Source organism: Oncorhynchus kisutch, linkage group LG15, assembly GCF_002021735.2.
Source record: "Oncorhynchus kisutch isolate 150728-3 linkage group LG15, Okis_V2, whole genome shotgun sequence".
Classification (NCBI taxonomy): Eukaryota; Metazoa; Chordata; class Actinopteri; order Salmoniformes; family Salmonidae; genus Oncorhynchus; species Oncorhynchus kisutch.
The window spans coordinates 38766415-38790345 of NC_034188.2; the positions used below are offsets into that span (position 1 = coordinate 38766415).

A 23931-nucleotide genomic window follows, 5' to 3' on the forward strand; every position below is an offset into this window, starting at 1 on the left:
AATACAATTTCTCTGCATCTGTAGAACCTAAGAATATCATGTTGAAGTAACTTGGTCTATGTTTACACAGGCAGCCCAATTCAGATTTTTTTAATTCTCCCATTAATTGGTCTTTTGACCAATCACATCAGATCTTTTCATATCCGATATTCTTCAGAAGACCAGTTAATAAATAAAATATCAGAATTGGTCTGCATGTGTAAAGGCAGCCCAATTCTTGTTTGTAATCAGTTGGTAGAGTTCGTGGGAAGAAGTCAGCCATGTTGTTAGCAGTCTGAACTACCTGTTAACACTTCCAATTGACTAATGATGAATAGTAATCACACTTTTTTGACATTTAACTCCAGAAAGTCAGGTTTGCTTGTCAAATATTAATCAGAGCAAGTCTGACTACTTGTTGCTGCAGATTCTGGTTCAACAACCTCGACTGGGAGATCCATGAGATGACTGTAGGTTTTTAAAAAACAGAAATAAATAATTCATTATAACAAACTGGCTTTATTTAGAAGTTAGTAACGTCTCACCCCATGTTCTTGAATGGCCTTTTTTCTCGCTCATTTTATGTTATTTGAAAACGAAATCTCCAAAATCTTGTTATTTTTTAACTAAGTTGCTATTATTAATTTAGAATTATGTAAAATCCCATTGGATATTCTCACATATATATATATATATATATATATATATATATATATATATATTATTAACTCCGTTATTAGCAGGACAACAAATTCAGCAAAAAAAGAAACAGGACCCTGTTTTTCAGGACCCTGTCTTTCAAAGATAATTAGTAACTTCACAGATCTTCATTGTAAAGGATTTAAACACTGTTTCCCATGCTTGTTCAATGAACCATAAACAATGAATGAACATGCACCTGTGGAATGGTCGTTAAGACACTAACAGCCCACAGACAGTATGCAATTAAGGTCACAGTTATGAAAACTTAGGACACCAAAGAGGCCTTTCTACTGACTCTGAAAAACACCAAAAGAAAGATGCCCAGGGTCCCTGCTCATCTGAGTGAACATGCCTTAGGTATGCTGCAAGGAGGAATGAGGACTGCAGATGTGGCCAGGGCAATAAATTGCAATGTCCGTACTGTGAGACGCCTAAGAGAGCACTACAGGGAGACAGGACGGACAGCTGATCGTCCTCGCAGTGGCAGACCACATGGATTGGTACATCCGAACATGACATCTGCGGTACAGGTACAGGATGGCAACAAGGACCATATCACCTCCACCCTACCTGACACCCTTGACCCACTCCAATTTGCTTACCGCCCAAATAGGTCCACAGACGATGCAATCTCAACCACACTGCACACTGCCCTAACCCATCTGGACAAGAGGAATACCTATGTGAGAATGCTGTTCATCGACTGCACCATAGTGCCCTCCAAGCTCGTCATCAAGCTCGAGACCCTGGGTCTCGACCCCGCCCTGTGCAACTGGGTACTGGACTTCCTGACGGGCCGCCCCCAGGTGGTGAGGGTAGGCAACAACATTTCCACCCCGCTGATCCTCAACACTGGGGCCCCACAAGGGTGCATTCTGAGCCCTCTCATGTACTCCCTGTTCACCCACGACTGCGTGGCCACGCACGCCTCCAACTCAATCATCAAGTTTGCGGACGACGATTACCAACAACGACGAGACGGCCTACAAGGAGGAGGTGAGGGCCCTCGGAGTGTGGTGTCAGGAAAATAACCTCACACTCAACGTCAACAAAACTAAGGAGATGATTGTGGACTTCAGGAAACAGCAGAGGGAACACCCCCCTATCCACATTGATGGAACAGTAGTGGAGAGGGTAGTAAGTTTTAAGTTCCTCGGCGTACACATCACAGACAAACTGAATTGGTCCACCCACACAGACAGCATCGTGAAGAAGTTGCAGCAGCGCCTCTTCCACCTCAGGAGGCTGAAGAAATTCGGGTTGTCACCAAAAACACTCACAAACTTCTACAGATTCACAATCGAGAGCATCCTGTCAGGCTGTATCACCGCCTGGTACGGCAACTGCTCCGCCCACAACCGTAAGGCTCTCCAGAGGGTAGTGAGGTCTGCACAACGCATCACCGGGGGCAAACTACCTGCCCTCCAGGACACCTACACCACCCGATGTCACAGGAAGGCCATAAAGATCAAGGACAACAACCACCCGAGCCACTGCCTGTTCACCCCGCTATCATCCAGAAGGCGAGGTCAGTACAGGTGCATCAAAGCTGGGACCGAAAAACTGAAAAACAGCTTCTATCTCAAGGCCATCAGACTGTTAAATAGCCACCACTAACATTGAGTGGCTGCTGCCAACACACTGACTCAACTCCAGCCACTTTAACAATGGAAATTGATGGGAAATTATGTAAAAAATATCACTAGCCACTTTAAACAATGCTACCTAATATAATGTTTACATACCCTACATTATTAATCTCATATGTATATACTGTACTCTATATCATCTACTTCATCTTTATGTAATACATGTATCACTAGCCACTTTAACTATGCCACTTTGTTTTCATACTCATCTCATATGTATATACTGCACTCAATACCATCTACTGTATCTTGCCTATGCCGCTCTGTACCATCACTCACTCATATATCTTTATGTACATAGTCTTTATCCCCTTACACTTGTGTCTATAAGGTAGTAGTTTTGGAATTGTTAGCTAGATTACTTGTTGGTTAGTACTGCATTGTCGGAACTAGAAGCACAAGCATTTCGCTACACTCGCATTAACATCTGCTAACCATGTGTATGTGACAAATAAAATTTGATTTTTGATTTGATTTGATCTGCCCGAGTTACACCAGGAACACACAATCCCTCCATCAGTGCTCAGACTGTCCGCAATAGGCTGAGAGAGGCTGGACTGAGGGCTTGTAGGCCTGTTGTAAGGCAGGTCCTCACCAGACATCACCGGCAACGATGTCACCTATGGGCACAAACCCATCGTCGCTGGACCAGACAAGACTGGCAAAAAGTGCTCTTCACTGACAAGTTGCGGTTCTGTCTCACCAGGGGTGATGGTTGGATTTGCATTTATCGTCAAAGAAATGAGCGTTATATCGAGGCCTGTACTCTGGAGTGGGATCGTTTTGGAGGTGTCATGGTCTGGGGGCGGTGTGTCACAGCATCATCGGACAGAGCTTGTTGTCATTGCAGGCAATCTCAACGCTGTGCGTTACACGGAAGACATCCTCCTCCCTCATGTGGTACCATTCCTGCAGTCTTATCCTGACATGACCCTGCAGCATGACAATGCCACCAGCCACACTGCTCAGTCTGTGTGTGTTTTCCTGACAGGAATGTCAGTGTTCTGCCATGGCCAGCGAAGAGCCTGGATCTCAATCCCATTGAGCACGTCTGGGACCTGTTGGATCAGAGAGTGAGGGCTAGGGCCATTCCCCCCCAGAAATGTCCTGGAACTTGCAGGTGGAAGAGTAGGATAACATCTCACTGCAAGAACTGGCAAGTCTGGTGCAGTCCATGAGGAGGAGATGCACTGCAGTACTTAATATAGCTGGTGGCCACACCAGATACTGACTGTTACTTTTGATTTTGATTTTGACCCCCCCCCCCCTTTGTACAGGGACACATTCATCCATTTATGTTAGTCACATTTCTGTGGAACTTGTTCAGTTTATGTCTCAGTTGTTGAATCTCGTTATGTTCACATGAATATTTACACATGTTTAGTTTGCTGAAAATAAACGCAGTTGACAGTGAGAGGACTTTTCTTTTTTTTGCTGAGTTTATTTAGGGTAATATATGAACTTTACATCGAACCATAATATAGCATAGCTGTGGGCCAGGTGTTTTGTGTCCTGAATTTCTCTGTTGTCTTTTTGCCTGGATTTAGCTTAAATTTTTTGAAACTTGCAAACATACAAGGACAAATCCTCCATTACTGACAATAACCGCAAGACTAAGGTTTTACCATGTTTTTGTGTTCCCAACTGTGAACATAACAGGATTACAGAGTGAACATCTTCCTGAGGTAGCGATGGAACGATCCCAGACTCAAGCTACCTCGGGACTTTAAGTCTGACTCGCTCACCGTGGATCCAAAGATGTTCAAATGCCTGTGGAAACCTGATCTGTTCTTTGCTAACGAGAAGAGTGCCAACTTCCACGACGTCGCCCAGGAGAACATTCTCCTCTTCATCTTCCGCAATGGTGACGTACTCGTCAGTATGAGGTGAGTGTTACATTTATGTATTTTAGAAGAGAAACTTGTTTAGAAGCATACATGTGTATTGCTAATCATCCTATGGGGGAGAGGGGGATGAAACATTTAATTTGGCATTTACTGCTATTAGTTAATAAACGCATTGAATAACAGATTCATTATATGGAACAACAGATAGTCAAAAAAATTCTCTGAAGGAAGTGTGTTTCCGAAATGTCTCTCCTATATCTGAGAGAAATAAGAAAGATCAGGAAACAGTTTTTTATTTTATTTACATGTATTTGTCCCATTTATTTTCGGCACTAAACTATCTCCATGTATACTTCCATTCATTTTTTAAAATGGTACCGGGGACATTCAGACGAGTCTTGTGAGGCTTGCGTCTCCCACGAACACAATGGGGGGGTGGGGGGGGGGGGATTTTCATTCTATACGAAGTGTAACTCAGTAAAATCTTTGAAATTGTTGTTTATTTCTGTTCAGTATAAAAGCTGATAGTATTTCAACCACATAAATAGGCCTATTAATCACAGCTGAACTGACAATCTTATCAGAAACATGTTGCGATGTTTTCATAGCTTTCTATTTTCCTTAAAACTGGTCAAACTGATGATATATGGACATTTTGACAATTCTTTCCAGTTTTTTTAACAAATTAAAATGTTCGATTTCGATTTTTTTTTAATGCAATTGCATTTTGACCATGGTCCGTAAGTGTTTTTGCTCCACGAAAGAAGCAGAGACGACAGAACCAACGTCAACTATATTGAAGCATTCATTCAATCATTTATTACATTATTCTGGTGAGCAAGGGTTTATTTAGTTTTCTACGGCAACATACTGTATATTGGCAGAAGGTAAGCTGTATGTATCTAGTTATAAACAAGTTGACTAAACACAAAGCCTACCAAATGTCGGAAATTAGAATCAGAAACCTCTTAATCTGTCAAATTGTTCTGCTGTCTCTGACTGTAACCTACAGCACATTTTCTCTATTAAGGGAAGGGAAAAGAAAGGGGATACCTAGTCAGTTGTATTAGCGGGATAAGGTTTGGTACGGGCCTCATTTTCCCTTCATCACATAGTACATAGTCGGGTGGTTGTGGATGGGTTATTAGCAATTGCGGGCAGGTGTGGATGAGCAAACGGCTGACCCGCGCACCACTAACACACACACAGACACACATTATTGCAAGCATGCCCCCCCTTCAGATGCCCACCATTTCCACTCTACCAGCTGGTTACAACTACTCTACTAGCTGGGTGGTCTTCCCTCACCCACTCTCTTTTTCTTCTCTCACTGCTAGTTTGTATTTTCCCACAGTACTCCACTCCGCTTCACCCAGCCCAAAGATTAGCACATTAAAAATGCTTTCCCCCACTAATACAGTCCAATGTTCATCTCCCCAGTCAGTTCTCCCTCTACTTGCTCCCCATCTGTCAAGACTTAGCCTCTGCTGAGTCCCCAACAGCCGGATGTTCTGTTTTTTTGGGGAAATGTAATGGGAGCCTGTGACACGACTTCTACTTTTGGACGTTAACAAGGTGACAATCCATTTTAACAACAAATTTACTAGATTGGTTGAACAGTGCAGAAGCGAACCTCCTCCAACATTTGTCTTCTTGTCAAGACCAGTATGTTGGGGGATCTAGTTTCAGTCGCTTCTTTTACACCTGCTATGTTAGGGTAGTCTAGACATGACATTAGTATTTTCATTATAAGTCACCTGACAAGGTGGCACTAGCTGTTGTAACTACAGTATCTGGGTAGGATGATGTTTAGTTTTGAACCTCACACTCTTAAGTACTGAAGCTTGGCTGCTTGACTGCTTAATTCCGCTCCCATATTGGATGCCCCACACATGTATTTTCATGTCACTCAGGGCTAAAAACTCGGAGTCACTCCCTAAGCTTACTGTGTTTGTGATGATCTACTGTAATGTGTGTACTGTGTATAAACAGAATTGGATGGAGAAAGCTGTAAAAATACTAAAGTAACAACACCCTTTTCAGTGGTGTTGCATACCTCTAGAGTCTGGAGCACCCAAAAACAAAGCTTTCATGTGCAAATGGAAGGCTGGGAAATAAATATGCAACTCCGTCTCTGCTCATGCACAATAAAGGCATCGCTTGCATTAAGAATTTATTTCCGGAGCCGACAAAAAAGCTTTTAAGAGAGGGAGGAACAGTCATTTTCAATCATTCAGCACTCTCCATTGTCTCTGAAATGATGAAATAGAGGCTCTAATTCTGCTGAATAATGTAGCTTTGCGGTATTCATGAACAGATTTTGAGGGAAAGAGTTTTAGAAGTCTGAATCCCCAGCAGCTCTATCTCCATCTAGCTCATACTTAAATTCAAGGACACGGACATTTTTTAATACATTTTTCACGTCAATTTGACCAGTCAATACCATTTAAGAAACAATTGCAAGTAACAGACGATAATTCCATTTATTTGCATAATTGTGGTTCTGCATTTTCTGTTCCCAGGTTGTCTGTCACTCTATCCTGTCCCCTGGACCTGACCCTGTTTCCCATGGATACGCAGCGCTGTAAGAGCTGTGAGTAACTGATAATGACTCAGTTTTACATGACCATATATGGTATCCGTTAGAGAGAAAAAGCTCGCTATAGTTATTCCTGAATTCATGTGAAAGGAATTTTTCAGTTAGAGACAAGGGTATTTTACAAATGTTCCATCCTGAGAATAAATCACTTTCCCCCCGGTTAACCCGGTATTTCCCGCTAAAACCGTAAGTGTCATGAAAAAGCATTATAAAGCATATACATAGGCCTATGTCTGGATTTGATTAGAGCTTTGATCGAAAATTCAAGCCTGATGCTAGCGGAGTCTTATGAGACATACATTAAATATATTTAATGAGCCCAAGCCCAAAAAAGCCCAAATGATTGTGCCGTTATCCATTAAATACTGTATATGTTGTAGGCTACTGTACATAGTCTATCGGTAAATAGCCCACCCAATTTTACCTACCTCATCCCCATACTGTTTATATTTATTTACTTTTCGGCTCTTTTGCACACCAGTATCTCTACCTGTACATGACCATCTGATCAAATCAAATCAAATCAAATTTTATTTGTCACATACACATGGTTAGCAGATGTTAATGCGAGTGTAGCGAAATGCTTGTGCTTCTAGTTCCGACAATGCAGTAATAACCAACGAGTAATCTAGCTAACAATTCCAAAACTACTACCTTATACACACAAGTGTAAAGGGATAAAGAATATGTACATAAAGATATATGAATGAGTGATGGTACAGAGCGGCATAGGCAAGATGCAGTAGATGGTATCGAGTACAGTATATACATATGAGATGAGTATGTAAACAAAGTGGCATAGTTTAAAGTGGCTAGTGATACATGTATTACATAAAGATGCAGTAGATGATATAGAGTACAGTATATACGTATACATATGAGATAAATCATGTAGGGTATGTAAACCTTATATTAAGTAGCATTGTTTAAAGTGGCTAGTGATATATTTTACATAAATTCCCATCAATTCCCATTATTAAAGTGGCTGGAGTTGAGTCAGTGTGTTAGCAGCAGCCACTCAATGTTAGTGGTGGCTGTTTAACAGTCTGATGGCCTTGAGATAGAAGCTGTTTTTCAGTCTTTGATGCACCTGTACTGACCTCGCCTTCTGGATGATAGCGGGGTGAACAGGCAGTGGCTCGGGTGGTTGTTGTCCTTGATGATCTTTATGGCCTTCCTGTGACATCGGGTGGTGTAGGTGTCCAGGAGGGAAGGTAGTTTGCCCCCGGTGATGCGTTGTGCAGACCTCACTACCCTCTGGAGAGCCTTACGGTTGTGGGCGTAGCAGTTGCCGTACCAGGCGGTGATACAGCCCGACAGGATGTGCTTTTGGTGACAACCCGAATTTCTTCAGCCTCCTGAGGTTGAAGAGGCGCTGCTGCGCCTTCTTCACAATGCTGTCTGTGTGGGTGGACCAATTCAGTTTGTCTGTGATGTGTACGCCGAGGAACTTACTACCCTCTCCACTACTGTTCCATCGATGTGGATAGGGGGGTGCTCCCTCTGCTGTTTCCTGAAGTCCACAATCATCTCCTTAGTTTTGTTGACATTGAGTGTGAGGTTATTTTCCTGACACCACACTCCGAGGGCCCTCACCTTCTCCCTGTAGGCCGTCTTGTCGTTGTTGGTAATCAAGCCTACCACTGTTGTGTCGTCCGCAAACTTGATGATTGAGTTGGAGGCGTGCGTGGCCACGCAGTCATGGGTGAACAGGGAGTACAGGAGAGGACTCAGAACGCACCCTTATGGGCCCCAGTGTTGAGGATCAGCGGGGTGGAGATGTTGTTACCTGCCCGTCAGGAAGTCCAGTACCCAGTTGCACAGGGCGGGGTCGAGACCCAGGGTCTCGAGCTTGATGATGAGTTTGGAGGGTACTATTGTGTTAAATGCTGAGCTGTAGTCGATGAACAGCATTCTCACATAGGTATTCCTCTTGTCCAGATGGGGTAGGGCAGTGTGCAGTGTGGTTGAGATTGCATCGTCTGTGGACCTATTTGGGCGGTAATCAAATTGGAGTGGGTCTAGTGTGTCAGGTAGGGTGGAGGTGATATGGTCCTTGACTAGTCTCTCAAAGCACTTCATGATGACGGATGTGAGTGCTACGGGGCGGTAGTCATTTAGCTCAGTTACCTTAGCTTTCTTGGGAACAGGAACAATGGTGGCCCTCTTGAAGCATGTGGGAACAGCAGACTGGGATAGGGATTGATTGAATATGTCCGTAAACATACCAGCCAGCTGGTCTGCGCATGCTCTGAGGGCGCGGCTGGGGATGCCGTCTGGGCCTGCAGCCTTGCGAGGGTTAACACGTTTAAATGTTTTACTCACCTCGGCTGCAGTGAAGGAGAGTCCTTGTGTTTTGGTTGCGGGCCTTGTCAGTGGCACTGTATTGTCCTCAAAGCGGGCAAAAAAGTGATTTAGTCTGCCTGGTAGCAAGACATCCTGGTCCGTGACTGGGCTGGTTTTCTTTTTGTAATCCGTGATTGACTGTAGACCCTGCCACATACCTCTTGTGTCTGAGCCATTGAATTGCGATTCTACTTTGTCTCTATACTGACGCTTACCTTGTTTGATTGCCTTGCGGAGGGAATAGCTACACTGTTTGTATTCGGTCGTGTTTCCGGTCACCTTGCCCTGATTAAAAGCAGTGGTTCACGCTTTCAGTTTCACGGGAATGCTGCCATCAATCCACGGTTTATGGTTTGGGAATGTTTTAATCGTTGCTATGGGAACGACATCTTCAACGCACGTTCTAATGAACTCGCTCACCGAATCAGCGTATTCGTCAATGTTGTTGTTTGACGCAATACGAAACATATCCCAGTCCACGTGATGGAAGCAGTCTTGGAGCGTGGAATCAGATTGGTCGGACCAGCGTTGGTCAGACCAGCGTTGAACAGACCTCAGCGTGGGAGATTCTTGTTTTAGCTTCTGTCTGTAGGCAGGGAGCAACAAAATGGAGTCGTGGTCAGCTTTTCTGAAAGGAGGGCGGGGGAGGGCCTTATATGCATTGCGGAAGTTAGAATAGCAATGATCCAAGGTTTTACCAGCCCTGGTTGCGCAATCAATATGCTGATACAATTTAGGGAGTCTTGTTTTCAGATTAGCCTTGTTAAAATCCCCAGCTACAATGAATGCAGCCTCAGGATATGTGGATTCCAGTTTGCAAAGAGTCAAATAAAGTTTGTTCAGAGCCATCGATGTGGCTGCTTGGAGGGGAATATATACGGCTGTGATTATAATCGAAGAGAATTCCCTTGGTAGATAATGCGGTCGACATTTGATTGTGAGGAATTCTAAATCAGGTGAACAGAAGGACTTGAGTTCCTGTATGTTGTTGTGACCACACCACGTCTCGTTAACCATAAAGCATACGCCCCCGCCCCTCTTCTTACCAGAAAGATGTTTGTTTCTGTCGGGCGCGATGCGTGCAGAAACCAGCTGGCTGCACCGACTCCGATAGCGTCTCTCAAGTGAGCCATTTTTCCGTGAAGCAAAGAACGTTACAGTCCCTGATGTCCCTCTGGAATGCTACCCTTGCTCGGATTTCATCAACCTTGTTGTCAAGAGACTGGACATTGGCGAGAAATATGCTAGGGAGTGGTGCGCGATGTGCCCGTCTCCAGAGTCTGACCAGAAGACCGCTTCGTTTCCCTCTTTCATGAAGTCGCCGGCTGGGATCCATTCCGTTGTCGTGGGTGAAAGGAAGAACACAGGATCCGCTTCACGAAAGTCATATTCTTGGTCGTACTGATGGTGAGTTGACGGTGGTCTTACATTCAGTAGTTCTTCTCGACTGTATGTAATGAAACCTAAGATGACCTGGGGTACCAATGTAAGAAATAACACATAAAAAAAACTAAAAACTGCATAGTTTCCTAGGAACTCGAAGCGAGGCGGCCATCTCTGTCGGCGCTGGAAGTATATCATTTATCACTCCAGTGTTAATCTACAAAATTGTAATTATTCGCCTAGCTCTTCATGCCTTTTGCACACAATGTATATAGACTCTCTTTTTTTCCCACTGTGTTATTGACTTGTTAATTGTTTACTCCATGTGTAACTCTGTGTTGTCTGTTCACACTGCTTTGCTTTATCTTGGCCAGGTCACAGTTGCAAATGAGAACTTGTTCTCAACTAGCCTACCTGGTTAAAGGAAGGTGAAATAAAAATTTAAAAAATTACGCACAACATAAAAAACATAAAAGCCCATAGATGTAGCTAGGTATATGCTCTTTTGTGTAAATAAACAAAACTACTGTAGCTCCAGTAGGCTAATCCTTTTCAGTGTGAACTGTATTACTGTACTATATTGTATTATATGGACTGGAATTATGCCCTGTTCAAACCATGATAAAGCACGGAGAGAAAGAACATGGGATTCTGGTGCAGCACATGCGGCCTACAAAGTTACAAGTATAGGCTAGCAAATTTTATTTTCATTTTGAAATATAATAGCGCCTATTTGTATAATTAGTAGGCTGACGCATGCATACCTTTCATAATATTTCCCTTAATGTTATTAGTCTAGTAGGCTCTTTCACTCTTTATTATTGCTTCATTCCATCCTTGCTTTCAACAGTTAAATGAAATCAGGTCCGTTGTCCTTATCTCCATCATTCAAACGACATCCTTGAATATTATAGGACTAGAATTAGATGGAGAAGGCTTTAACTTCTCTTCACGATTCAATGGTTATGGGTCTGAATAAATAACTGCTATAGCCTAAAGCCATCGCATGTTCGCTCTTCTTTCAAAGTACCTGTGATTTCCTATTGGCTGCTGTTTTTAACATTCAGCAAACAATCGTATTTTGGTATAAGAAATGCTAAAAATGTCCTGCACACTATTCTAATCTAGCTTTTCCTGCATGTGACTCCAAGAGCTAAGGAGCGTTTTTTAAGGAGAGGCCAGCGGAGCACAGGTAAATGCATATTGCTCAAGAGACAGAGGCATGCTATCAGTTAGAAGCTTATTATGCATAACTCATCATTAATTAGATCATTATAAGGCTAATACTGAATTGAATGGATTACCTGAAAGAGGTAGGCTAGGACATCGAGATATAGGGCTATATATCAGTAGAACGTGATGGTCTATTTTGGATGCAATTTGAATGGAATTGATGGAGAGAGAAAAAGACTGCGAGAGAGTGCTCGTGCGTGCACTGATTTTAAAGCTACGATATTCGAGTGATAGGCTGTTTTTAAAACTCAGCAGCATCCATTTTTTTTAATTATAATCTTTACAACAACAAAAAAGAGGTGACCCCCGAAAGCCAGATGGAGATGGGTAAATTAAATACACATTCTGTCTTTATATTATAGACCAGGGATCATCTAGATTCAGCCTCCAGCCAATTTTTCTTGAGCAGATGGTCGGTCGGGGGCCGGAACATAATAAAACAAATATTTTTAGACTGTAAATTGACTGCAAGAAGCCTAAACAGATATTATATTTGACTAAATCATAATAATTTCTAACCTTGATTACATTTGGGGACATCGCCCTGTGTAGGGTGCTGTCTTTTGAACGGGATGTTAAAAGAAGTGTCCTGACTCTCTGTGGTCATTCAAAATCCCTTGGCACTTATTGTAAGACTAAGGTTGTAATTGCTAAATTTCCAACCTGGCCACATTCCATCATTGCCACCTAATCATCCCCCTCATTCCTAATTGGCATACACTGCCGGTCAAAGGTTTTAGAACACCTACTCATTCAAGGGTTTTGAATGAGTAGGTGTTCTAGAATAATAGTGAAGTCATCAAAACTATGGAATCATGTAGTAACCAGAAAAAGTGTTAAACAAATCAAACTATATTTTATAATTGAGATTCTTCAAATAGCCACCCTTTGCCTTGATGATAGCTTTACACACTTTTGGTATTCTCTCAACCAGCATCACCTGGAATGCTTTTCCAGCAGTCTTGATTTCGCACATATGCTGAGAACTTGTTGGCTGCTTTCCTTCACTATGCAGTCCGACTCATCCCAAACCATCTCAATTTGGTTGATGTCGGGGGATTGTGGATGCCAGCTCATCTGATGCAGCACTCCATCATTCTACTTCTTGGTCAAATAGCCCTTACACAGTGGACATGTGTTGGGTTATTGTCCTTTGGAAAAACATATCATAGTTCTACTAAGCCAAACCAGATGGGATGGCGTATCGCTGCAGATTGCTGTGGTAGCCATGTTGGTTAAGTCTGTCTTGAATTCTAAATAAATCACAGACAGTGTCACCAGCAAAGCACCCCCACACCACAACACCATCTCTTCCATGCTTTACATTGGGAAATACACATGCAGAGATCATCCGTTCACCCACACCACGTCCCACAAAGCAACGCCGATTGGAACCAAACATTTCTAATTTGTGCTCTAGACCAAAGGACAAATTTCCACCGGTCTAATGTCCATTGCGAGTGTTTCTTTTTCTTATTGGTGTCCTTTAGTAGTGGTTTCTTTGCAGCAATTTGACCATGAAGGCCTGATTCACACGTTCTCCTCTGAACAGTTATGTTGATGTGTATGTTACTTGAAATCTTTGAAACATTTATTTGGGCTGCAATTTCTGAGGCTGGTAACTCTAATGAAATTATCCTCTGCAGCAGAGGTAACTCTGGGTCTTCCATTCCTGTGGAGGTCCTCATGAGAGCCAGTTTCATCATAGCGCTTGATGGTTTTTGTGACTGCACTTGAAGAAAGTTCTTGAAATTTTCCGTATTGATTGATCTTCATGTCTTAAAGTAATAATGAACTGTCATGTGTCTTTCCTTATTTGAGCTGTTTTTGCCATAATATGGATTTGGTTGTACTAAATAGGGCTATCTACCCCCCTCCCACACACACACACACCTTGCCACAACACCTTGGCTCAAACTCATTTAAGAAGACACACCTGTTAATTGTTATGTGTTCCAGGTGACTAAAGTGGTTCCTCCAACCTGTTAAAGATAGGGCCGACTACTGCCCCCTTTGGAGGAATTGCGTGCCCATAGTAAACAGAAAAAAAATCTGTTAAAAATTGCTAATATGTGCATATAATAATAATTATTGAATAGAAAACACTCTAAAGCTTCTAAAACCGTTCAAATTATGTATGTATGTAAAGCAGAACTCTCAGGGCAGCCATTCTCCCAAACTCTCTCTTGCCTTCATGAAAGTTGGACCAACTTTGACGTCATCGCCCCCACCCTTCCCAACCAGCTACAGACCTGGGAATAGTTCCTATCTCTTCAGCGCGGTGCCCTCTTTCAGTGGGGCCTCTCTTTGTGAGAATCGCGTGCTCCCTCGAGTTTTGGCGGGCTGAAACCTCCGGGTCACGCGAAAATACATGTACTTTCATGTGCGCGTCTGGTCCGGAGCTCTCTTTCTTCCAGGATTGACCAAACGATTTCGGTTTGTCTGTTCGGGCTAAGGTTTGTTTTGCATGTTTAGAACATGTTTAAGCTTGATTCTGCACTTAGTTTGACCAGTTTAGTCGACATATAATATGTAATTTTGAAGTTTAGATGCGCATCGACTAGAATTTTGGCTGCATTTCAACCGGAATTTGTCGCGTTTGGTAACCTAAAGACACAGACTTGAAAACCAAACGCAGTTTTTGGTAAGTATAACTCCTTCCACGTCTTCTGATCGAAGAACATCAAAGGTAAGGGAATATTTATGTGTTAATAATGGGTTTCTGTGGACTCCGAGATAGAGGAGACATAATGCTAATTTCTGAGCGCCGTCTCATATTATAGCCCAGTGAACGAATTCTGTAACGTTAAAAATAAATGTAACACAGCGGTTGCATTAAGAAGAAGTGTATCTTTCTATCTATATGTAGAACATGTATATTTAGTCAAAGTTTATGATGTGTATTGCTTGTTATCTGACGTTAGCTCCGGCAGATATCATCATTTCTCCGGACATTTGAGTAGCATTTTGTGAACATGCCGTCATTGTAAACAGAGATTTATGGATATAAATAGCATATTATTGAAAAAAACATAAATGTACTGTGTAACATGTCCTATTACTGTCATCTGATGAAGATTTTCAAAAGGTTTGTGAATTATTTTTATTTTAATCCTGCGTTTGTTGATTGCATTTTTTGGCTATGCAAATTAGCTGTGTCTTTGGTGGTGGTTTGACATAAATATGTGCTATGTTTTCGCCGTAAAACATTTTAGAAATCTGACTTGCTGGCTAGATGAACAAGGTGTTTATCTTTCATTTGAGCTATTGGACTTGTTAATGTGTGGAGGTTAAATATTTCTAAGAATATTTTTGTATTCCGTGCGCCACCGTTCCAGCTGAACGTGGGAGGGGTCGTTCCCAAAAGGGAACCCTAACCCGTCAACAGAATTCTATGGCACATTATTTAATTGTCAGCCATTTTTACCATTAATGCAAGTTAGTGCTAGTTTGACCACCAGTGGGCATCTTTGAGAAGCATTTGATAGTCTTCAATAATGGCATTACTAGAGAATTGAAAACCTTTTTATTTATTTAAGTAGACAAGTCAGTTAAGAACAAATTCTTATTTTCAATGTCGGCCTCCGAACAGTGGGTTAAAAACCTCTTGAGCTTATGGGGGCGCTATTTCATTTTTGGATAAAAAGACGTTCCCGTTTTTAGCGCAATATTTTGTCACAAAAAGATGCTCGACTATGCATGGAATTGGTAGCTTTGGAAAGAAGACACTCTGACGTTTCCAGAACTGCAAAGATCTTCACTGTGAGTGCCCCAGAACTCATGCTACAGGCGAAACCAAGATGTTTCTGCAACCAGGAAATGAACAGGATTTCTGAGGCTCCGATTTGCATCATCTCCTTATATGGCTGTGAATGCGACAGGAATGAGCCTACCCTTTCTATCGTTTCCCCAAGGGGTCTGGAGCATTGTGACGTATTTGCAGGCATATCATTGGAAGATTGACCATAAGAGACTACATTTTCCAAGTGTCCGCACAGTGTCCTGCGTGGAAATTGGTGCGCAAAACTCAGGTGCTGGTATTTTTCCATGGGATTCTGAGAAAAAACCATGCTTCCACGAACGGCATATCAATGAAGAGATATGTGAAAAAACACCTTGAGGATTGATTCAAACAACGTTTGCCATGTTTCGGTCGATATTATGGAGTTAATTCGGAAAAAAGTTCGACGTTTTGGTGACTGAATTTTCGGTTCGTTTCGGTAGCCAAATGTGTAGTAACAAAACGGAGCGATTTGTCCTACACAAAGAATCTTTCAGGAAAAACTGGACATCTGCTATGTAACTGAGAGTCTCCTCATTGAAACATCTGAAGTTCTTCAAAGGTAAATTATTTTATTTGATTCCTTTGCTGGTTTTTGTGAAAATGTTATGTGCTAAATGCTACGCTAAATGCTAAGCTAGCCATCAACACTCTTACACAAATGATTGATTTTCTATGGTTCAAAAGCATATTGTGAAAATCTGAGATGACAGTGTTGTTAAGAAAAGGCTAAGCTTGAGAGCAGGCATATTTATTTCATTTCATTTGCGATTTTTAGAAATCGTTAACGTTGCGTTATGGTAATGAGCCTGAGGGTGTAGTCACGCTCCCGGATCCGGTATCGGTAGTTCAGAGAGGTTAACTGCCTGTTTAGGGGCAGAACGACAGATGTGTACCTTGTCAGCTCGGAGATTTGAACTTGCAACCTTTCAGTTACTAGTCCAACTCTCTAGCCACTAGGCTACCCTGCCTCTATGAACATAGTATATGGGATTGATTTTAATCTAGCTTAATGAATTTGATTAATGTTATGGTGTTTCTATTCCAAGAAAAACAAAAAACAAAACCCTCAGGGTTTCCGTCAAATGGAATGCCACCAGCTGTCCATCACTACTGTAAATAAAAACACAGCATCTTGTTTATTTTCTTTGTAACCACAATGTCACGAATAATTTGTATCTACGTTTCCAATCACTTTTAGAGTTTGAATTTAAGTATATTGTGACGCGTTTAGTGAGAGGTCTAATGATCTAAAAATATATATATATTATTTGCTCTCCGAATTCATATATAAAGGGCATTTTTCATACATTTTTCACACCATTATTAGTTACATTGTTTTAGTTTGAAAATGAAGACTGGCACTAAGAACAGCGGGTACATTTCCCAAGTCAGCACCATTATTAGTGCAATGCCCCCTTAAAGTGTTGCTCTGTGCTACCCAGTGGGGCAGGGTGGGGGTCCACCACCGCCTGCTCTGCGATGCAGTGTCTTAGACTGCTGCGCCACTAAAGGCGCAGTACAACGTGACTGGCCCGGGAGTAGGCTACAATACTACAGAGACACCGTAGTGCCTTGGGACCCAATATCATAATCAGTGCTCTAACTCCCCCTTGCGGTGGTTAGGAGCAATGAAGCAGTGATGCAGGGTAACGTACTAAACCACAAATTACCTCTCAGTCCCGCAGCATAATCACAAAACTTTAGTGGAGCGACCACTGTACCTCCAAAAAAGCTGGTTGAGGGAATGCCAAGAGTGTGCAAAGCTGTCATCTAGGCAAAGGGTGGCTATTTGAAGAATCAAATTTATAAAATATATTTTGATTTGTTTTAGACTTTTTTGGTTACTACATGATTCCATATGTGTTATTTCATAGTTTTGATGTCTTCACTATTATTCTACAATGTAGAAAATAGTACAAATACAGAAAAAACGTTGAATGAGTAGCTGTTCTTAAATCTTTGACCGGTAGTGTATATTACTCCTCACCTCTCCACCTGATGGATGATGTGTGGTGAGCGTTCTGGCACAAAATTGGTGGTGGATGAGGTGAGTTTCCCTCACCTATGTAAAGCGCTTTGAGTACCTCAGTTGATAGAAAAGCTCTATATAAATCTAATATTTAATTATTATTATTTCTATATGGTCACATATTTCTGTATTATGCGTGGGAATACTTGGGAACAGAGTTTCTTAAACTAAAATCACTTGGAGCTGAAATCCTGGTGTTTTTATAGTATTTTATGTACAACAATGAAAATGGCCAAATAAAACCACACGCGGGCCAAATTCAGCCTGCGGGGCCACCAGTTGGGTAACCCTGTTATAGACTATGCTGCAGCAAATGTAGGCTTACCTGTCACAAGAAAAAAAGTTACCATGGTGATAGATCTACATGCATTGTGAACTGCGCTCCAATCTGAGATGGGCTGTCTGTCCCCCCCTGATGATTCATCATGCGGATGCCGTAGATAAGCCAGATTTAGACATTGCATATAATTTAACAGTTCCATTTCACGCCCATGCTCTCCATTTAAATAATTGATTATCATGCCCCGTTATCTAGCTGTTATTTATCCCAGGGAAAGGGAGTGGTTTTGGGTCTCGGTAACCGGGTTCCCGCCATTCAACCCGATTTAGAGACCAATTTGTTTAATTTATATCCAGTTTGTCACTGTTTTAGTATGCATTGTTGTTACTGTCTGTACTGTCTTGTGTCTTGTGATGTCTTTCCTGTTGTATCTTTCCTGTCTTGTTTTAATTATTTAGAGCTGCACTTGCCCTTCACCACTTCTCAGGCAGTAATCGTAAATAATGTTTTTTTTCTTAACTGACTAGCCTGGTTTAAAAAAACAACACTAGTAAAATCTATAGGACATGTAAATCTGCCTATATTTCATGTTTGTAAGTAATTGAAAATGACTACTGGAAAAAGCATCTTCTTAGCAGAGTGTGATTACTATTATTTGAAAAATGTACTTCAAACAATATTGAGATATAGTGTAATCATGCCTGGATGGAGATTTACAGTGCCTTGCGAAAGTATTCGCCCCCCTTGAACTTTGCGATCTTTTGCCACATTTCAGGCTTCAAACATAAAGATATAAAACTGTCTTTTTTTGTGAAGAATCAACAACAAGTGGGACACAATCATGAAGTGGAACGACATTTATTGGATATTTCAAACTTTTTTAACAAATCAAAAACTGAAAAATTGGGCGTGCAAAATTATTCAGCCCCTTTACTTTCAGTGCAGCAAACTCTCTCCAGAAGTTCAGTGAGGATCTCTGAATGATCCAATGTTGACCTAAATGACTAATGATGATAAATACAATCCACCTGTGTGTAATCAAGTCTCCGTATAAATGCACCTGCACTGTGATAGTCTCAGAGGTCCGTTAAGGGTGCAGAGAGCATCATGAAGAACAAGGAACACACCAGGCAGGTCCGAGATACTGTTGTGAAGAAGTTTAAATTTGGATACAAAAACATTTCCCAAGCTTTAAACATCCCAAGGAGCACTGTGCAAGCGATAATATTGAAATGGAAGGAGTATCAGACCACTGCAAATCTACCAAGACCTGGCCGTCCCTCTAAACTTTCAGCTCATACAAGGAGAAGACTGATCAGAGATGCAGCCAAGAGGCCCATGATCACTCTGGATGAACTGCAGAGATCTACAGCTGAGGTGGGAGACTCTGTCCATAGGACAACAATCAGTCGTATATTGCACAAATCTGGCCTTTATGGAAGAGTGGCAAGAAGAAAGCCATTTCTTAAAGATATCCATAAAAAGTGTTGTTTAAAGTTTGCCACAAGCCACCTTGGAGACACACCAAACATGTGGAAGAAGGTGCTCTGGTCAGATGAAACCAAAATTGAACTTTTTGGCAACAATGCAAAATTTGGCGTAAAAGCAACACAGCTCATCACCCTGAACACACCATTCCCCACTGTCAAACATGGTGGTGGCAGCATCATGGTTTGGGCCTGCTTTTCTTCAGCAGGGACAGGGAAGATGGTTAAAATTGATGGGAAGATGGATGGAGCCAAACACAGGACCATTCTGGAAGAAAACCTGGTGGAGTCTGCAAAAGACCTGAGACTGGGACGGAGATTTGTCTTCCAACAAGACAATGATCCAAAACATAAAGCAAATTCTACAATGGAATGGTTAAAAAATAAACATATCCAGGTGTTAGAATGGCCAAGTCAAAGTCCAGACATGAATCCAATCGAGAATCTGTGGAAAGATCTGAAAACTGCTGTTCACAAATGCTCTCCATCCAACCTCACTGAGCTCGAGCTGTTTTGCAAGGAGGAATGGGAAAAAATGTCAGCCTCTCGATGTGCAAAACTGATAGAGACATACCCCAAGCGACTTACAGCTGTAATCACAGCAAAAGGTGGCGCTACAAAGTATTAACTTAAGGGGGCTGAATAATTTTGCACGCCCAATTTTTCCGTTTTTGATTTGTTAAAAAAGTTTGAAATATCCAATAAATGTCGTTCCACTTCATGATTGTGTCCCACTTGTTGTTGATTCTTCACATAAAAATACAGTTTTATATCTTTATGTTTGAAGCCTGAAATGTGGCAAAAGGTCGCAAAGTTCAAGGGGGCCGAATACTTTCGCAAGGCACTGTATATATAGTATTAACTGTTGTTGATGACGACGATGTGTGTGGGTGTGTTTGCATGTGCGTGCGTGCGTTTGCCTGTGTACGCGTGCCTATGGATGCTTCTCTGTGTGTGAATTTGTCTGTCTGTGTCTACAGTTGGCTATACAACAGATGACCTGCAGTTTATGTGGCAGTCAGGAGACCCTGTCCAGATGGAGGAGATCGCCCTGCCCCAGTTTGATATCAAACAGGAGGATATAGAGTATGGCAACTGCACCAAATTCTACGCAGGGGCAGGTATGCATGCATATGTGAATCTGTGCTAACTACAGGTATAAGTCATGATTACTTGTCATATGCATGTATGTATAAATGCCTTTATTTTTAAGGAACATGCGAATGAAACCATATTGGTCTAATTGATTTTACTTATACCAGACTCCCCCTTGCATTTGGTTGCACAGTGAGAAATCCTTTGAACCAATGAACTTCAAGTCTCCTGATTAAGCTTTGCCATAAATTGGAGTGTCAGAGACCTACATGTGCTTGGCTTCAGAATGTAAAGGCTCTGGATTTTCCCTTTTCATCTATTCATTAATTATTCCCTGTGAGTTCAAATGTTTTACGTGGCTCAATACTAACGCTAATAATAATAATTTATTCAACTTTTATAGCGCTATTCATTAAATAAATCTCAAACTGCTTTAATGAAACACAAAAGACAAGCAATATAGAAAAACAACGATATCATTCATGAGATAGGTCATTTTGAGGGTCGGGAAAGTGCATGCTTGAGTGGTCAACGGCGGGAGGTGTTCAAAGGGGGAGAGCAACCAAAGATGGTCTCTGTAGCAAGGGGCGGGCAGGCAGCATGGTGTCATTAAGGTGTCTCTCCGCCCTGTGTGGCTTCTCCATAGTAGGACTCAGATGAAGTTGAGCTCAGCCACTGCAATTCATGGAATCCGTAGCTTGTGAAGAGGGCACGAAAAACCTATTCCCCCTAAGGAGACTGAAAAGACTTGGCATGGGTCCTCAGATCCTCAGAAGGTTGCATCACTGCCTGGTGTGGCAACTGTTCGGCCTCTGACCGCAAGGCACTACAGAGGGTAGTGCGAACGGCCCAGTACATCACAGGGCCAATCTACCTGCCATCCAGGACCTCTATACCGGGAGGTGGCAGAGGAACGCCCTAAAAATTGTCAAAGACTCCAGCCACCCTAGTCATAGACTGTTCTCTCTGCTACCGCACGGCAAGTCTAGGTCCAAAGGATTCTAAACAGCTTCTACTCCCAAGCCATAAGACTGCTGAACATCTAATCAAATAGCTACCCAGACTATTTGCATCGCCACCCCCTTCTCGCCCTCTTTTACACCACTGCTACTCTCTGTTGTTATCATCTATGCATTGTCACTTTAATAACTCTACCTACATGTACATATTACCTCCACTAACCGGTGGCCCCGCACATTGACTCTGTACCCACCTGTATATAGTCTCGTTATTGTTATTTTACTGCTGCTCTTTAATTACTTGTTACTTTTATTTCTTATTCTTATCCGTATTTGTTTTAACTGCATTGTTGGCTAAGGGCTTGTAAGTAAGCATTTCACTGTAAGGTCTACACCTGTTATATTCCGTGCATGGGACTAAAATTTGATTTGATTGACTCCTTCACTTTTACCAAACTAAAGCACCTACTTAGTTGAAGCCACGGCAGTCACGTGGCACCAAAACACAAACCACATTTCAATAAAAATTCAAGACTAGCCTTGTAATGTAGTATTCCATACGATCCTCATCACTGCATCACTGTATGTAGCTAACTAGCTTTGGCCAAAGCTTTATTGGTGTTTTTTTTACACTTGTCCTGCACTTGCACATGGAAGAAATATATAGTTGCGCTCATGCTCAATGCCTGGAGATATTAAAACCTTGATAGGTCACGCAGCAACGCAGCTGGAGCAACGCAGCTGGCAGTGAGGCTGACCTTTTTAATGGGATTGTTGTGACGAACCAGTGAGACACAAAGATTACCGTTGTCTGTGACCCGGTGGGAGCCTGTTCTATGGCAGCCCCCCCTTAACATGGCATGAAGATCACACAGTGAGACTGGAGGTGGGTGAACAACCTCAGTCTGTCCTCCCGAAACTCCCACAGGGTCTCAAAGCCTGGTTCAAGTAGGATTCCTTCTCTTTCAAATACTTTGTTTGATTGAGCCTGTTTGAGTGCCAGAAGGGCAGGGGTTTGCACTTCTGTGACTATTCCATTGGTTCCATTTCTCCAGGCAAGCTGTTTGGATCCCAGGAAGAATAGCTTCTGCCTTGGCAAAACCTAATGGAGATCCTAATAAAATACTAAACACAAGCTCTATTGAAGGGAAAGGTAGAGCGAGTAGCCAGGAAACATGGTGTGAAAACGAATAGTTATGAATATAGCCAGCCTAGTCTCACAGACTAGATTTATTGTAGTAAATGTACATATGTGTCACTTAAATTAGTATGATGTGTTACGTTTGGTATGATTACATAAGACAAAAGGTTACTTCAGCAAAGGGTGAATGGGTGGGCGTATAACGCAAACGTCAAGGAACCCAAAAGTTGCGAGTTCGAATCTCCTCACGGATAACTTTAACATTTTAGCTAATCAGCAACTTTTCAACTACTTAATATTTTTTAGTTACTAAGCAACTAGTTAGCATGTTAGCTAACCCTTCCCCTAACCTTAACCCTAACAGTAACCCCTAAACCAGCAAGTGTTAGCCAGCTAGCTAATGTTAGCGACCTAGCTGCCCTAGCTAGAATTCGTAACACACTCATACGTTTAGCAACATATCATACAAAATGGGTGATGGACATCCACAAATTAATGCATGACATACAAACCTAACATATAATACTAAATTAAGTCTTCGATTTACGTACAGAATAATACTAAATGCATTGAGACCAGGTTGATATATATAAACTGTGGGGCCTTATAGACATGTGTGTGCCTTTCCAAATCATGTCCAATCAATGTAATTTACCACAGGTGGAATCCCATCAAGTTGTAGAAACATCTCAAGGATGATCACAGGATTTTCCTTAGCTCAATTTCGAGTCCATAGCAAAGGGTCTGAATAGTAATGTAAAATATTGTGGGAGGTCTTTTGTTAGACTTCAGTATGGCTTTTGACATTATCGATAGTCTGTTGATGGAAAAACTTGTGTTATGGCTTTACACCCCCTGCTATATTGTGGTTAAAGAATTACCTGTCTAACAGAACACAGAGGGTGTTCTTTAATGGAAGCCTCTCCAACATAAACCAGGTAGAATCAGGAATTCCCCAGGGCAGCTGTCTAGGCCCATTACTTTTTTCAATCTTTACTAATGACATGCCAGTGTCTCTATGTATGTGTATGACTCAACACCATACACTTCAGCTATTACACCGACTGAAATGACTGCAATTCTTAACAAAGAGCTGCAGTTCATTTCTGAATGGATGGCAAGGAATACATTTGTCCTAATTGATCAAGTTGAGGTGACTGTCATGGTCAAAACATGTTAATACAACAGTAGCTAAGATGGGGATAAGTCTGTTCATAATAAAGCATTGTTTTGCCTTTTTAACAACGCTGTCAATAAGGCAGGTCCCACAGGCTCTAGTTTTGTTGCACCTGGACTACTGTTTAGTCGTGTGGTACGGTACCACAAAGAGAAACCTCAGAAAATTACAATTGGCTCAACACAAGGCAGCATAACTGGCCCTTAAATGAACACGCATGTTAAGGTGGAGGAGAGATTGC

At 41.9% G+C, this 23931-nt stretch overlaps 1 pseudogene; it reads left to right on the forward strand.

The window, feature by feature from the left end:
* Nucleotides 1-23931, forward strand: part of LOC109904733 (glycine receptor subunit beta-like) — a 46087-nt pseudogene that overhangs the window by 12360 nt on the left and 9796 nt on the right.